The following is a 17,047-nucleotide window of genomic DNA, read 5'->3' as shown; positions in this document are numbered from 1 at the left end:
TGCTCCTGGTTCTACCCTCCACACTGACTCCTCCCATCGTCCTTCCTTCTCAGGGAGTGGGAGCCCCTCTTCTTGTTGTCCAGGCTCCAAGCCTCGGATCACCCTTAACTCAAACATTCTTCCTCGTACCTACATCCCATCCTTCAGTGAATCCCGTTAGCTCTTCCTTCACAGTCCATCCAGACTCTGCTCTGTCTCTCTACCCTGATCGGTTCCCCATCAATGCTCATTTAGACCCTCCCTAAAGCCTTCAAGCTGGTTTAACTGAGTCGACCCCACCTTTTTCTGACTACTCTCAACCCAGCAGCCCAGACGATCCTGCTAAGACCTAAGTCAGATCTTGCCTTCCCTGCTCAAAACCTTCTGAGGCATTCCATCCTGCTCAGAGTAGATATGCCATCTTCATGACAGCCTACAGATCCCCATACAAGGTAAGTCCTGCCATGGCTCTGACCTGCTTACCTCCCATAATTCCCATCCCCTGGCCTCCTTGCTGTTCCTCCATGGGGAAGGCCTCCTCCTGCCTCAGGGCCTTTGCACTGCTGTTTCACTTTGCCTAGTGCTGCATGGTTCACTCCTTCATGTCTGTCCAAAGGTCACCTCAATGAGCCCTTTCCCAATTGCTGTATTTAAAACTGCACCCCTGATATACTGTTCCATTTCCTCCACGGTCTCGTCTGACTTCGGCTCAGGTCATGATCTCGCAGTTTTTGAATTCAAGCCCCGCGTCGGGCTCTGTGCTGACAGCTCAGAGCCTGGAGCCTGCTTCGGATTCTATGTCTCCCTCTCTCTCTGCCCCGCCCCCCCCCCCGCTCATGCTCTGTCTCTGTCTCAAAAATAAATAAAACATTAAAGAAATTAAAAAATTATTGATTGATCTATTGGATCTATTGTCTTGATGTTCACTGTCCCCTTCTCATTAGAACGTAAGCTCCATGAAAGCAAGCTGTTTAGTTGTTTTGTTCCCTGCTGAATCCCACGGAGCCCAGAGCCCAGGGCCCAGCCTAGCACCTGACACACAACAGACCCTTAATAAACATTTCTTGAATGCTGAGTGGACAAAATTGTCTAAGTTTTTGCTAGAGAGAGAGGAAGGGACCAGTGAAATGAAGCGAAGGAACCAGCTAGCAAAAGCCAAGTGCCCAGAGAAGGGTGACTGGAAAGGTGCTAGGGAGAGAAGATTCCAGGAAATCTGGGAAAATGGATGTGACACAAGCAGGATCAGTGGGACCCAGAGAAACCTCTTAGGAGGGAAGCTCTAAAGAAGACAAAGCTAGGACAGAAGATACAATTGAGGCAGCAACAGGCTGCAAGGAGGCCCGGAGGGATGCTGTTTATCCTTAGGTGAGCTGGACGCTTTACATGAAGATGGGGGGACCCCCAGGGCCAGGCTGAGCAGGGGGGTGCAATTTCCCCCCATCATGGTGGGTGGGGGTGGGTAGGGGACCTGACTTGGCGACACAGCTCCTCTCCTCTCCTCTCTGGGTCTCTAAGGGCCCTGCCAGCTTGTCCAGAACTTGCCTTTCATCTTCAGAAGGGAGAAGATGAGAAAAGAACAAAATGGAAAGTGAAAACGACAAACACGGTTTGAAAGAGCAGCGGTCTAAGGAGACCTAGACCCCGCTCGGCCTCTATCTTACCGGAGGGCCCTGGGCAAATCCCAGCCCTCTCCCGCCTCAGTTTCCTCACTAGTCCAGGGTGTGGCTCTCACAGACGGACGAGCCAAAAAAAGCAGACGTGTGGGGTTACCTGTGGACAGGCGTCCATGCCTCGGCCTGGCTTGAGCCACTGGGTACAGTTCGTATAGAACTCGTCTTCCTCCCCCAGGTCTGCTCATGACCTCAAAGACTGAGTCGTGACATTCCTAGGAGGTCGTTTCCAGGAGCCAAGTCTCTCCTGGGCAGACGGCGTGTGCGGGCAGAACAGAGATGGGGGGGAAGCTGTTAGAGGTGAACCCAGGGCCCTCCAGAAGGAGAAGGTACATTTGGGAACACCAGGAAGTGGGCCAGCTCGCAGAAGCCACAAGGAGGACGTGTTCCCCCACACAGACGTGGCCTGTGATGTGCCTCTCCGATTTCCAGGGTGGCGACTGGAGGTGGCCCTGGCTCCAGCCAGGCGAGGTCTGAAGTGGGAACTTCAGAGCCGGAGTTGGCTGCATTCCTCTGAAATCCCCGGCCTCTGAGAATGAGAGCTGCCGGTCACGTCCTCCCCTCACACGTCTCTCCTCCGTGAGAGACCGGGCCCCAGCCCCTGGCGGCCCAGGCGGCCCCTCCAGTCCCGGCGTTTTCTCAGTCTTTCAGGAAACGGCTCCAGGCCTGGTGGGGTACGTGTATCCGGGGGCCGGGGAGGGGCGGCGGAGCTGGGCCCGGGCCAGAGGGCTCTGTGGGGCGTCCCGCTGGACTTGGCAGCCTGCCCCTGGGTGACTCAAGCCTGCTGGTCGCCCCCTGCCCACAGTGCCTGTTTCGAACTCAGGGCTCCAGAAACAGCCTTCTCCCAAGGCCCCAGGAGCACCTTTGCAGTTCCTTGCCCTCGGACCTTTGTTGACATTCCCAGTCTGCTTGACACTTCCTTTACACTGGACCCTCGGCCCAGCGACCCCGGGCAAGTCTCTTCCCCAGGCCGGGTCCGGGAAAAGGAGGGGCCCGACTCACAGGCCTCGGGTCCTCAGCTGTGGCACTTCATCCTTTGGGAAAAGGTGGCTACCCCTCGAGTCTGGTCTCTTCTGCAGGACCACGAGAGCCTCGGGCAGGAACTGTCCTCGTTCCATCTGTGTCATCTCCCCTGACAGCCTTGGGCGCTGAGGGCGGTTCATACACGTGAACTACACCCGATTCTGCTGTTTCATTGTACCCGTTGAAGACTGCCGCCAACCCATTGAAGACTTTCTCACCCTCTGAATCTTCTGGGCATTACCAGCGTCCCAGTCATACGGCCCTCACTAGATATGGCCACGTGTATATTCGTCTTGTTTTCCTCACTTAGATGAGGAGCTCCAAAACAACAAAGCAAGGAGTCTATTCTTGGTGTTCTGTTGGTGGAATGGACCTTATTAGTAAACTGCCTCGTTTAATCTTACAATAGCCCCACGGTAGGGGCACTGGGATTTTCTGCATTTTAAAGAGAACCCGGACCACAGAGAGGTTGCAAGTATCCTGCTCGAGGTCATGAACTTGTACATGGCAAAGCTGACTTCGGAAGCCTGGGGGTCAGGCTCTCACAGACACGCTTTTTTTTTTTTTTTTAATTTTTAATGCTTATTTATTTTGAGAGAGAGAGAGAGTGAGTGAGCGAGCATGAATGGGGGAGGGGCAGGGAGAGAGGGAGACCTAGAATCCAAAGCAGGCTCTCTGAGCTGTCAGCACAGAGCCCGACGCGGGGCTTGAACTCACGAACCGTGAGATCATGACCTGAGCCGAAGTTGGCGCTCAATCCACAGGTGTCCCTCACATCGATACTCTTAATCACTGCCCTGCATGCCTATGGGTCTCTCACCGATGTCTCCTCTACCCAGTGGAGCCTTAGGCAAAAACCAGCCCCTTGATTTACCCTTCCAACTTTGTTTTTCTTTTTCAAGACCGCTTTGGACATTCTAGGTCCTTTGTGATTCCAGATACATTTCTTCTTTTTCTTTTTTCTTTTTTTTTTTTTTTTTTTGTGTGTTCCAATAAAACTTCATTTGTAAAAACAGAGGAGGGCCAGATTTGGCTGCAGTTTGCTGAGCCCTGATCTAACTCTACTACATTTCTTTTTTTTTTTTTTTTTAACGTTTATTTATGAGACAGAGAGAGACAGAGCATGAACAGGGGAGGGGCAGAGAGAGAGGGAGACACAGAATCGGAAGCAGGCTCCAGGCTCTGAGCCGTCAGCCCAGAGCCCGACGCGGGGCTTGAACTCACAGACCGTGAGATCATGACCTGAGCTGAAGTCGGACGCTTAACCGACGGAGCCACCCAGGCGCCCCTCTACTGCATTTCAAAAGCAGCTTGCCAGTTTCTACTAAAAAGCCTGCTAGAATTTTGACTGGGATGGTGTTGAATGTAGAGATCAATTTGGGAAGAACGGACATTTTAATACTGGGCCTTACGATCCACGAGCACGGAACGTTCCTGACTGATACTTGATTGTATCTCCCCAGAGCCTCCCACAGGACTTGACCCATGGTATTGGTGCACGCAAGATGCATCGATTGGAATCACAAATTCCTTTCACTCTTATCCCCAGCAAAGTCCAGTTGAAGCACTGCCAGCATTATGAGCACATACGGAGGGTCAGGATTGTACTAAAGTCCTTCACGTGTGTAACCCCACTTAATCTCCCCAGCCACCCTATGCCATATGACTATCCCCCCCCACGTTACCGGCAAGGAAACTGAGGCTTAGGAAGGATTCAGAAACACATCCAAGATCACATGGCTACTAAATAATAGACTTGGAATTTGAACCCAGGCCCGTAGGACTCCCTACTCCATGTTACAGGAAAGTAAAAAAGTCAGCTAATATAGCCTCAAACCCAAAGAAAATGATCTGGGGGTCCCTACTGTAGTCACATCTCTGCCTCTCCCGGACTTAGGAACCTTGTCTACAAGGGCCGCCACTGCACTTTCTGGCTGTTGTCCCTGCTCCCCTGACCCCCTCCAGGTCCGTGAATTCTTCCCAGCAGTGCGGTCACGGGACTCACTGTTAGCCCTGAGAGGCCCACTGATGCTTCAAGGCATTCATTTACAGGCGAGGCCAGGGAAAAGAGCCGGCTCACCGACTCCCTCTCAGAATAGGGGACAGAGGGAGACCTAGAACTCGGTATCCTGAGTCCTGCCAGAAGTCTGTGTGCCCGTCCTCAGGGGGCATGGCCACACATTACATATGAAGCGCTCAGACTGAGACTCTGCCCTCAAAGCTGGGGTTCCAGAGCAGGGTCATGAACCTTACTAACCCTCCTCCTAGAACGGGACAAATCCAAAAAACTCAGGTTTCTCCTTCTCCAACCCGAAGGTCAAAGGGTCAGCCATCCATTCATGTCCTGTGGGAGCTCTCGCTGAGAGACCTTGAGAAAGGGGGAGCTCCCAGTCAAGGTCATCAGAACTGCTCTCCCAGAGCATTTGCTGGGCAGCAGTGTCTGGCTCTACCCTCGCCCCACGCTGAGATCCTCCTTCTCCTCCTTCCCCTCCTCCTTCCCCCTTCCTCCACCACAGAGGTGAGAAAGACAGATACCCAAATGCACAGGGCTGTGGGGCCCCCCTTTCGGCTTTGCCAGTCCCCTCTAGGGCCCAGGGAAGCGGTGTGCGGGGTGGAGGCACAGGGGGATGAGTTGGGGTGGGGGCTGAGAAAAATACCATTTATAGCCAGGAGCCCTTAATCTAAACTGCAAACCACCCTTTGGAAGAAAAGCAGACAGCGAGCAGCCAGACACACGCTTGTCTGGGAGCTGGAATGTGTAACGTGGCAACACAATCACACACACACACATACACACACGCACACACGCGCGCGCGCGCGCACACACACACACACACACACACACACACACACGCCTCTTGCCCCTTCTTCCTTCCTCGGAGGGGGAAATCCCCAGCAAGACGGAAGACCCAGGAGACCAAGAGCTGGGGCCTGTCATGGTCCATTGCTGCAGCACCTGGCTTGGGAGCAGCCGTGCTGCACTTGAGGTCTAGAGCTGGGCCACACGGCCAGGTGTCAGAGCAGCCCGCAGAGAAAGAATTACTTGTCAAAGCCCCTGCCAGTCCACGGTTTTATTCTTCGGACAGATAGGGGTCACCTCCCTCCCTCCCCCCTCTGCTTTCTCTCTCTTTTGATACTTAAGATGCGAACCAACGTGGCCGCAGTCCGGCCTGGCTGCCCTGACTTCATCCCTCACAAACAGCAAGATGGGGCTGGTGGGGGGAGGAGGGGAGGGGATCTTGGTCACTGGTCCCTGCCGGCGCCCCTCACAGCTGCTCCCAGAGAGCCAGGGAAAGGCACTGCTGTTGTCCTGACCCCAGCCCCGCCCCTCCCTCAATGGTCTGGAGGCTCCAACAAAGTTCCATCCCCAGGGCCCCTCCCAAGCCGCCAGCTGAACCATATGGGCAGGCTGTGGTCCCCAGCAGGCCACAGACTGAGTGACAGGGTGAGGGAAGGGAGATTTACTACAGCGCAGGGAGGGAAGGGACGCGGAGGTCATCCAGTCCATCGGCTGCCTCCAAGCAGAAGGTTTCACGGAGTCAGCCGCGGCTGCCGGGGGCTGGGGGGTGGTGGCAATGATCTTGGAAGAGAGAAGAGGAAGGCCCCTGGGCTCCACCGGGGTGAGGCCCAGGAGGGAGTACAGCTGGGCTGGGTCCTTCCTGTCCCTTCTGAGTTCCAGCCTTAGGCTCTGTGCCCCAGGCATTCTGATCTAGCTCCGGGCAGGAACGGCCAGAGGGGAAACCCTGACTTAGGACGGCACCGCTCACTGATCCAGACTCCAGTCCCACCCAGTCCCTGCTCGGCACTGGGCACCGGTGCAGTGACGGCCGTGCTCTCCAGCGCAGCTGGGATTTACTGAGGGTTCACTGCGTGGCAGGCACCGCCTTAAATCTTTACAGGCAGCACCTCATTCAGTCCTCCTAACAGCACCAGCATCACCCCCATCACTCGGAGACAGAACGATTAGGTCCCTTGTCTAAAGCTGCGCGGCGTGAGTGTGGAGCTGGGCTCTGAACCTGGGCAGGAATGTAGCTCCGACTCCAGCCCGGCTCTTAGGCTGCTCCCTCCCGGGCCCGGGAGGCCTTAACCTATCTGCTGAATGATGCTTAGTTACAAGTAGCATCCTCCCGGCCCCCCCACGCCGGATCCTTGCTTCTGGCCAAACCAGACACTGGGATAGGCTTCTCTTCTCTTTTCTTTCTTTCCCTTTTTACTCCCTCCCTCCCTCCCTCCTTCTCTTCCTTTAATGAAAACAGCTCATAGAAAGGCAGAAGGAGGGCACAGAAGACTCATGTTTCTCACTCTCACAGTCTCCAAACCTAAACTCCGCTACGGTGGCTTTAAGTGACTACAAAATTAGAAAAATTGCAGAAAGCGAAACCTGACCCGGGGTGTCCTTTCATGAAGTGGTCTCTGTGCCCTTGCTGCATCACCACGCCCCACACTGCTGTCTGCACTCCTGGAGCCTCCTGGCATCTCCAGGCTGGGGGCAGGATTTCCTCCGGCACAAACCCGTCCACCTGCGGACGGCTCACGTTTATCTGAAATGGACCCCGCGTGGAAAACCTGGTGCTTCCTTCCACAAGCAGCAAATGGCCAAAGGCTGGTCTCCTTGCAGTGTGTTTACGAGGAAGGATGGGAAGATATTGGACGTGACCACTTCTGAGGAGTGAGGGTGATAGTGTGGCTTTCCCTGAGCACGCACGGAGCGGCTGTTCACACGTACACACATAAGCACATGTATACGTGCTCACTCCGACCCAAGCGTCCTGCACTCACGGCGCTGACCCGTGTTCAGTGAAGGGGTCCTTGCAGGCACCCAAGCTGGAAACTTGCCAAGTCACTCTTTCTTGCTTCCTGTATTCAACAGGTCACTCAGAGTCAACCCTGAGATCGCTTTCAGATCACCGCCCCGACCCTCAGGTCCCGGAGCCATTGCCCGAGTGAAGGCCCCCAATCACACCTCTCCTCCCCCACGGGGACACCTTTTTCCTCCCAAACTCTTCATCCTGCCTTTCCTCGGTCCTGCTGCAGAAGGAGACTGGGAGTGCAGGGTGTGCTGACCGGGTAACTGGAGTCAGGAGTCAGCGTGCTGTGTTCGACCGAGGGCAGCCTGCGCAGCATCTCTGGGTTTCCCCAGGCCTGCAGGGACGGCGGCAGCCAACAGCGGCAGAGGGTGGTGGGCAGCTGGGACACCGCAGTCCCAGCCACATGGGAGGAAGCATCTCGAGCCGAGAGAACAGAGCAGGTGGGGTGGGCTGCAAACCCACACGCAGCCCCAGGTTCAGGAGTTCCCTGTCCCAGCTCCCCAGGTGATACCCCACTCACTCATCAACTCCTCCCACCCAGCAGGCCTTGGGGCTCCCCTGTGCCTGGACAGCTGGATGCCCGGCTGATCTGTGCAGTTCTGGACATCAGCTAGGGGGCTGGGCGTGGGCTCCAGGGTTTCTTGGATCAGAAAGATTTGAGGGTTGCCAATGTTTTATTTTGCTGGGGATTTTTTTTTAAAAAGCGTTCATCCATCATTTCATAAAAGAAAGGACAATTTAATGCCAAGAGAGTAGGAAGGATGCAGGCTCAGAACAACGGCCAGTCCTTCCCGGGGAGGGTAGCTGGAGGAGTCGGCATACATAAACCGTACCGGTGCAGCTCCCCGTGTAGACCAGCTTTGGTTCCAGGCCTGGCACCCGGGAACCGCTTAGCGAAGGCCCCCTCAGCCCGTCCCCAAGTGCGAGGGCCTGTGTGGCACCTGCATGTGCCAGGCCGGCCTCCGGTCCCTCTTCATTCCGCGGAGAGGAGAGGAGAGACAGCAGACTGCGTCACTCACGGACGGGTCAGGGCCTAGGCCAGGTAAAGGTTAACTGGGGGAAAAGGAGAAACCCCTACTGTAATCTGGGGTGTGCTGGGAAGGCAGGCCAGAGCAGGGGGAAAGGGCCTGCCAGGCAAAGCTCCCCACTTCCCAATCCTGCCCTGGGCTGGCTCTGGTTCCCCGAGGCTGGTGGCGCGTTGGCCAGCAGGGAGGGGCGGGGGGGGGGGGGCAGCAGCTGCCCTGGGCCGCAGGCGCCAGGCATTCCTCCTGTAAGCTCCACACACAGCCCCGGCCCCGTTTATAAGGCACAGGGAGCCAAGGAGTCTGTGTGGCCCCGCCAACTCAGCCCAGAGGCTCACAGGAGGGAACCCAAGCCGGAGGTGAGGTCGAGCCACTCCATGCCAGCCCCAGGAGCTGCGGGCCTGCAGCCTCCCAGATCCCCTGGCACCTGACCTGTGGCCCTCGGGGTGCCCAGAGGCCCCGGGATCTGGGCCAAGGGAGGGGAAGCTGGAGGCTGAGAGGGCCTTAGGGGTGGGTGGCATTTGTGCCCCCAGGGCGCTGCACACTTTAAATAGCCCAGCTTCTCTTGGCCTAAGAGTCCCGTCACCTCTGCAGGCTCTTTCCTGCACTTTCTACACCAGAGGCGGCTGATTTCCAGGTCAGGATGGGGAGGGGCCGGGGGGGACAGAGTGACCTGGCTAACTTGGACAGTGGAGGTGAAGAAAGGAAAGCAAAGTTACCCTCGTCCCTGTGCAACAGCTTGGACTTTATCCTCCAGGCCAGGCAATGGCCCTGAGCCCCCAGTGGGTGAGGGGTTTCTCACAGTTTTCCTTGTCTCCCTGGAGACATGCATGGAACCCAGGCCACCTCTTACTTAGGTCAACAAACTTGCGACCAACACTCCCACCTGCAGAGAGCTGCCGATAGCTGCCTCCTCCCTTCCTGCCCGGGGTCCAGGTTCCCGCATGGAACCCATGACCTACCAACTGCCCCCTGGAAACCTTCCATAGCCCACCTCCTCCCTACGGTTCACTGCCACGTTCTTTGAGCCAGGTCTTTATTCAGAGGCCCTTGTGGATGCGAAGCAATTTTAATCATTACAACTCTTTACGTTTACGCAGCCCTTCACAGTTTACAAAGTTTTCACATCATCCTTATTTCAGAAGATCCTTCCAACCACCCTGTGTGATATGCAGGGCAGATATAAACAATCGTCATTTTACAGCCAATGAGCCTGAGAGCCAGAAATATTGGGGGATGTATCCAAGTTCATATGTCAAGTTAGTAATACAGTCGAGACGAAACCAGGCCTTTTAACCATTTCCACTGCACTAAGGATGTTCTTTCTCGCCAGCCTTGCCCCCTCCCTACCCTTTGGTGGGGGGTGGCGGGGAGGAGGAGCATAGAGAGAGGAACACAAGACGAGGGGGAGGGCCACATGTCTTCTCTCCCAGGCCCTGAACCCTGCTGCTGGCTCCATAGGTCACTTTCACAACCCAGGACAAAAATCTCACTAGATACGGCCTCAGACCGGCTGGCTCCAGCCACCCTGGCCGGCAGACGCAGACACACACAGACACACAGAGAAAGGGCTGTTATCTCTCTCTCCAGACCATTTCCTACACTTCTCAAACAGCAGATTTCTTCCAGCCTAGCCGCCTCTCCCAGTCACCACCCACAGCCACTGGCCCCTGGGACCCGGCCAAGTCCCCTAGACGGTGACGCCGAGTCCCTGCTATCAGACAGCCGCCTCTGCCCTCCCAGCCACCGCCCCCAGAGTTCCCTGGAAATGTCCCTTGTGCAAGCCTGGCCCCCACACTGCGATGCAAGGCTTTGTCTGCACACACAGCTGACTTGTGTTTGCAGGGACAGACAGGGGCTGGCGCTGGGGCCAGAGCCAGGAGGCACTGGGAGGGTAGAGCAGACGGGGAAAACACAAAGTCCAGAGAACAAACTTTTGCAAGCAAGACCTCTGGGGTCATTTGGGAGCCTGACAATAAGAAGGGGGCTTGAAAAGCCAGAAGCCCCACGAAGGCAGGGATGGGGGTCTTCTAAAACACGTCTTGTCCGTTCTGCATGCTGGGAAGCCGTACTAGCCAGGAAGGGGTGAGGCGAGAGAAGGGAGCCCAGGGCCCCGGGGAAGGGACCGATGGGGCTTCTGAGCCTATCTGCACTCGCCCCACCCCACCACCCTGCCCCTTAGGTACACAGAGGGTGCTCAATAGATGCTTGTTAAGCTGCACTGGCGTCGGGCCATCTTGCCCCCGTGGGGCTCTCATTCCAAGCAGCTCTCAAGAACGCTGCCTCTCTGTCCGGGCCAGAGGGAGAGGAAGCACGGCGGAGCCAGCTGCAATGTGCCAACGCACCACATTTTCGAGCTTCCCTTTTATAAGGCAGAGGAGCCAAAGTGTCTGTGTGGCCGCAGCACATTTGCAGGCAGAGGATGCACACGAAGCCGGGGCGGCAGAGGTGTGCGTGGGAATGCACTGTATTAAGTGTCCCTCGCCTTCCCGCAGCCCCCCTTCCGACCTTTTCCGTTTTGAACCCTGGGCTACTTAACCTGGTTCTGAAATGAAGCCGCAGCTGCTGAAGTGCATCGGGGTCATAATAAATCAAGCGGTACGGGGGGAGTTTAAAAACAAGGGAAGGCATGGCAGCGGCAGCGAAGGTGGCTTTTCACAACGTGGCCCTTTCTCTGGGGTGACACTCTGGGCTGTGTGCCGGGGAAACCTTAGCAGGGCTCCTTCGGGATTGAGCAACCCAGACTGCCTAGGCTCACGCCCCTGGGTCCTCACTTCTCAATAATTTAGAGCATTAGAAATGAGACAGCATGCAGGCTCGCTGTCTCTCGTTCCTTTTCCCTTTGCAGGCCTGATGCCCTGTTCTCTGTGGCTTGGTGGGCAGCCAGAGAGAGGAAGGGACCGGTTAAAGGTGCCGCCACCCCCGCCTCCAGCCTAGACAGCTGATAGAGGCACAAGGCCCCATCGGAGACGCGACCCACTTCCTCCAGGCTTCCGTTGCTGGGGCCTGACACAGGAGACTCATCAGCCTGCCACCTGACCTCGGGGTCTGCCAACAGAAGGGGTGCTCACAGGTGCCCAACCACCCAGGGCACCAGTGGTGCCCACTCACCGGGACCCACTTGTCCCCAGAGCTGCGGCCTCTAGACCCCAGGGTCGTCGAATAGGAACAAATCAAAGCACACTGAGTTTTCTTCTCTTTGCCTTTGTTTCATGAATCACCAGGGTGATGGGCTAGAAACCCATGAGTGGGACGGCCACAGGGGAGAAGCTGAGGCTGGCTGGGAGAACAAGGAGCCACCTTGTTGCTTGTCTTGCAGCTTGGTGGGAAGAGGCACCCCTGCCCCGTGCCCCCCCGAGACACACAGGGAGCAGCGGACCCCTGAGCTCTCGTCTGGAAACTGTCTCGATGCTTTCGGCCATACGATGACAGTGGGGAGATCACTCAGCTATTGTTTAGTCTGCGGGGAGGAGGCTCTGGTCAACCCTGTCACCTCAAAGGCATCTTCTAATCTCGTTCCTCACCACCTGTCCTCCACCTTATACCTGGCCCGGCCCTGTCCCCAAACACAAATACACTTCAGCCAACAGAGGCACTCGGGCGGCACACATTCTGAGGAGGCGAGGGGTACAGGGCACAACGGGGACTAGGGTCTGGTTCTGCTTCTGTCACTCACAGGCTACACGACTTCAGGTCTGTTTCCTAAGCTTTCTGGAACTTTCTTCACCCATGGGTAGTATGAACACCCACCTCACAAAACTCTAATGGGTACTTAGGGGGCGGTGTCTGCTCCCAGCCAGTGCACGCTGAATGCCTGCAGAGACACTGCCCGGATGAAAGGGAGGAGGAAAAAGGGCCCCCAGCCAGACAGCTGACAGGAACACCCAGACGCCGGGGGAGTGAGCGCTATTCTGGCTTGCCGCAGAGGTCTGGAAGGGACCCTCAAACTGAGGTTGCTGGACTCAGGGATGGGGCCCCTCGAAGGGCTGGAAATTGCACAGGGGAAGGTGGCTTTGTGGCAGAGATGCCATCATATGGCTTCAATCTTCCCAATGGGAAAGCCCCCAGGATGCCAAGATGCTGGGCTGGCCTGGGAGGGGCCTGCAGGCAGGTGAGGCCAGCCTTGCGCGCTGGCGCCCCCTGCAGGCTGCCCTTCCCGCCAGGAGGGCACTGGACTCTGCAGACGAGGCCGGGAGGGCAGGGAGGAGCAGACCGGACCGCAGACCTCCCCCCACCCCCCACCCCCCCCCACCCCCACCCCCCGCCACCGCCGGTGGGGAGAGGGTGACATGGGGTCCGCCCTTCACTCTGGTCAACCCACTGACCAATCAGTCGGCAGCGGGCAATTAACAGGCACTCCGTATGGGGCCGGCATGTCTGCTTTAGAATAACAGACACAGAGACACAGACTTGGAAATCGCCCTTCTGACCCCCTTATTTTACAGGTGAGGAAGCCACCAGAAGGGTGAGAGGACTGGCCTGAGGTCACCCAGCTAGAGAAATGCAGGGCAGGGGCTAGAGCTGAGCACGCTGCAGCCGTGGGGGGCGGGGGGGGGGTCTCCTATACCACACCTGTAAGTCCCCTACAGAGCAGTGCCCCAGCTTTTCTTCCTGCCCCTAGGTGTCTCCCAAATATTTTCTAGGCTCTCCTCGGTCCTGGACCCCCACTCAACCTTCACAAGCCCAAGGCGCCCGAGGGGCTGAGGGAGCCAGACAGAAGGAACCATGAGCCCTGCTGCACAGCGGGGAAGCCAACCCCCAGACCACATGAGAACACCGAGGTCCACAGTGGGTGGAGCTAGGCCAGATGCTGGCTTCAGACTTCTGTCTCCTGCCCTAACCCTTGAGGCAGGCCAGAAAATATGTGCTGGGGGAGGAGGAGTAGGGGTTCCTGCAGAGGAGGGGGAGATAAGAATGGGTAGGCTTTGTGACACTGCCTGGCCCCGCGGCCTCACGCACAGCCTGCTCCCTCCCTGTGGGCTAAGTGGCTGCTGCAGGAGGAGGGGACAATAAGATAGCATGACGCTGCACGTCTGCGTGTAGATAAGCGCGAGGGCACCCACCTACAGGCTGCCCTCGGGGGCAGCCGATCCACAGAGAGGGGCTGAGTGAGCCACACGAGGTAGGCACCTGGGACCCTGCCCCTGACTGCCAGGCCCCAGACTATCCGCCTCAGTGACACCCGGGCGTCCGGAGCCACCCCCCCCCCCCCCCCCGCCGCACCCCAGCAGGCTGGCCTGGGCCCCAGAGGCAGTGGTCCTTTCTGCCTCTTGCCCAAGATGGACTGAGGCCCAAGGTTGGCAGGGACTCGTTGCTCTTAAAGGAGAAGTTTTAGTTCTGGGTTAAAACCGTCTTGGCCTGCGAAGGCAAAAAGCAAGTGCCAGCAAATGAAAGGGCCAGTGTGGTTACTGTGGCCTGGGGTCACGGCCTGGCTGGGCAGCCTCACACCGGGGCTTGCTGACACTGGGGGAGCCCCCAGCGCTATCCAGACACCCTTGCCAGGCTCGCAGGGCAACACGTGCCTCATCCCACACAACTGTGGCCTGCCTCCCCCCCCCCCCCCAGCTCCTCTCATCTACAAGCCTTTGCTCTGGCTCCTTCCACGTTTCCCTCGGGCTCTCCAAATCCTGCCTCTTTGTTTCATGCCCCCTCCTCCAGGAAGTCTTCCCTAGGTGCTAGCACGTAAAAGCCTTGCCCCCTCCTCTGACTTTATCTAAACTTCTCTCCAGTTGAGCTGGCCTTGCCCCTCCAGCAGATTTCTAAATACCTGGTAGAGGCCAGTGGCCCCTGCTTTGCTGGGGTTTAATGGTGCTGAGCATGGGGCACCCAGCAGGGACACAATGCCAGCCCCGGGGTCCCCGTGAGGGCTTTCCTTGCTGCTGGATCCCTGGGTTATCCACAGTGCCATCGCTGAATCCCAAGTCCTAGTGTGAGTCGGTGGCCCCTAGGCTTGTAGAAGGTCTGTGTGGGGCCTCTCCTAGGAAACTCGAATAATAATAGAAAGAAAAAAGAACGCAAAAAGAGAAACATGATTTTATGAAATTCAGAAGTTCCTCTTGGAGGAAGAGCCTTAAGAGCCACAGACAAAATGATCCGTGTTCCAATAGATTTTAACCATGATTATGTCTGTGGGGTAAGCAGGTGCAGGACACAGGTTTTATTACCCATTTAATGAAGACTAAGTGGAGGGTGGCTGGCGTGTGAGATGGGCCCAAAGTCGCCAGCTGAGCGGTACCAGAACCAGGGTGAGATGTTAGACCGGGTGGGGGTTGGACTCTGGGCTTCATCAATGGTTTCTTATGCCACAAGGCAGGAAGTCATCCAGAGGGAGTCTCTATGGCCTGCAGGCTGAGTTCCAGGTGACTCTGCTTCTACGCTGCATTAGAGACACTATTCCTTTCGTCAGACGTTTTCAACACCCAGAGTAATGCAATAACTACCGTCTCTGGGGGTCGGTGGCAAGTCCAACATGTGGAGCTCTGATTTATATGCAGCTGCTCAAGAATAGGCTTATTCCGATTACAGGTATATCCAGAAGCTTTCGATGGAGTCCAGCCAGCCCCAAATCCCACCCATGCTACTACCCCCACTTGGGTATCACCCCTGTTCAGAGGCCCATCTGGGCACTACACGGTAGCGTGGTGACTCTTGGGTCCTCTCTGCTTCATCGGTCCGTATGCAAATGATCCAGGCATACGTACATACATGGTGTCGCAACCTCTCTGGAACCTGGCTAGTCGTAGCTGGGACTGTCAACAGTAGGTTGATCTGGGAGGCAAGGGGCTTCCCCAGGGCTGGGTGGCCACCCCAGGAGGGGACTGCTCTTGACCGAGCATGTCTGTCTCCACGTATCAGAGATGACTGCCCTCTGTGTACTAGTATCTGGAAGGACACCAAAGGCGTAAGTTGCTCCCCTAAAGGGGCAGCCCACCCTCTTCTTGGCACTGTTGACTGCAACTGGGGTTGAGGTGGGGCCAGGAAGGGGCTGGGACTGTTTCTCCCTGAAGACTCAACTCCAGGCATGAGGCCGTAGGGATGGAGACTCAGGGCACAGGGAGCCCTGATTCTGAACTTTGGGTTCACTTCCTGGGTGAAGGGTGCACTTCCTGGGTTGATGGTTCTGAGGCTGCCCCCAGAGTTCCTATGCTGGAAGGTGACCTTGAGGGGCCACACAATCCAGCCTCTGTTTCATGATTGAGTGTCACCATGTCTTCTGGACAGAGATGCACCAAATGGGGAAAAGTCTAGAAGAAACTAGCAACGGGGCCTCTCATCGTTTTGCATTGTTCTCACGATGCCCCTTGGCCCAGAAGCAATGGAGGCACAGAAAACCCCCCACCTGCTTCCTTGCATTGCACTCTGTATTCCGAGATGCCCGGTGATTGCTCAGCGGCCATCTGGAGGGGAGCTGGGAAGACTTCTGTCCACTTACAGGGACCTCTTATCTGTCTCGGGAGATGCAAGCCAGCTGCCCTGAAAGCAGCGAGTTCAAACCAAGTGTGACCCCCTTGCTGGCCGTTTACATCACTGTCCTGTCGTCCTTTTTCTGTGCCCCCAACTCCTAACTTGATAAGTCACCCTCACCCACACCAGGCATCCAGAACACAGCCCGTGCGCGCAGGGACAGGGGAAGGAGTGGGGAGGGGAGATGTGCGGGAGCAGCATGGGAAGGGCGCGGGGGTGGGGTGGGCAAGGGTGGGGGACAGACTGGACAGAGTCCTGTTCATTCTCTCGGCAGGTGGCTACGTGCTCCGTGCCCCCACTGGAACAGAGGTCACGTGCCCTTGGCTAGGAAGCCTGTTCATATGGGGGCCTCAGTTTAAAGATTCTCTACTGACTCCTTGCTCTTGAAGCTCTTGGCACTTGAGAAGGATGGAGAGCAGAGGAAGAATGGTACATCTTTCATGCTGGCCCGCTGGCCCCGCAGCAGGCAACCCCAGCTTCCAGCCTCTGGATTGTGGGGTGGGGGGGGTGGCTGGAATGCGAGGGTTCCATGCACCAAGGGCTGGGGAGTGGGCTCTGGGGGGGAGGGCGGGGGAACGAGGCGTTGCCCCCCGCAGCTTAGATCTCTGAGGGGAGGGCTCCAATCTGCGTGTGCTCTCTTTACAAAGAGACGACTGTGGCCACCTAAAACCCCTGGTTCTCTAATGTAAGAGATTTCCAAGAGTAACATCCTATAACCCATCACACGCGTCTTCCCAAAGCACAGCTTCTGTTAACCTTCCTGGGCCTCTGGTCTTGCATCTACAGGATGAATGGGTTGGGTGGGTACTCTATAGGTCCTGCCTTCAGGTCCATGCTGTTCTGTGATTAAAAAATAATTTTTTTACATGTTTATTTATTTATTTTTGAGAGAGAGAGACAGTGGGAGAGAGAGAGAGAGAAAGAGAGAGAGAGAGAGAGAGAGAGAGAGAGAGAGAGAGAATGAACGGGGGAGGGGCAGAGAGAGAGGGAGGGAGACTCCGAAGCAGGCTCCACACTATCAACACAGAGCCCGATGTGGGACTTGAACCCACGAACCATGAGAACAAGACCTGAGCCCAAA

The 17,047-nt window shown here is 56.6% G+C and overlaps 1 protein-coding gene and 1 long non-coding RNA gene across 12 annotated transcripts in view; one reads left to right on the top strand and one right to left on the bottom strand.

The window, feature by feature from the left end:
* CTIF (cap binding complex dependent translation initiation factor) overlaps positions 1–17,047 on the bottom strand; it is a 292,743-nt gene that overhangs the window by 62,282 nt on the left and 213,414 nt on the right. The window lies entirely within an intron of this gene.
* Positions 12,963–16,478, top strand: LOC128312323 (uncharacterized). The gene is made up of 3 exons (XR_008291446.1): positions 12,963–13,624; positions 15,028–15,260; positions 16,241–16,478. It is a non-coding gene; the product is annotated as an uncharacterized LOC128312323 (long non-coding RNA).

This window comes from Acinonyx jubatus, chromosome D3 (genome assembly GCF_027475565.1).
Source record: "Acinonyx jubatus isolate Ajub_Pintada_27869175 chromosome D3, VMU_Ajub_asm_v1.0, whole genome shotgun sequence".
Classification (NCBI taxonomy): domain Eukaryota; kingdom Metazoa; phylum Chordata; class Mammalia; order Carnivora; family Felidae; genus Acinonyx; species Acinonyx jubatus.
The sequence above is the reverse complement of the archived record's forward strand: the minus strand, read 5'-3'. Positions and strand labels throughout refer to the sequence as shown.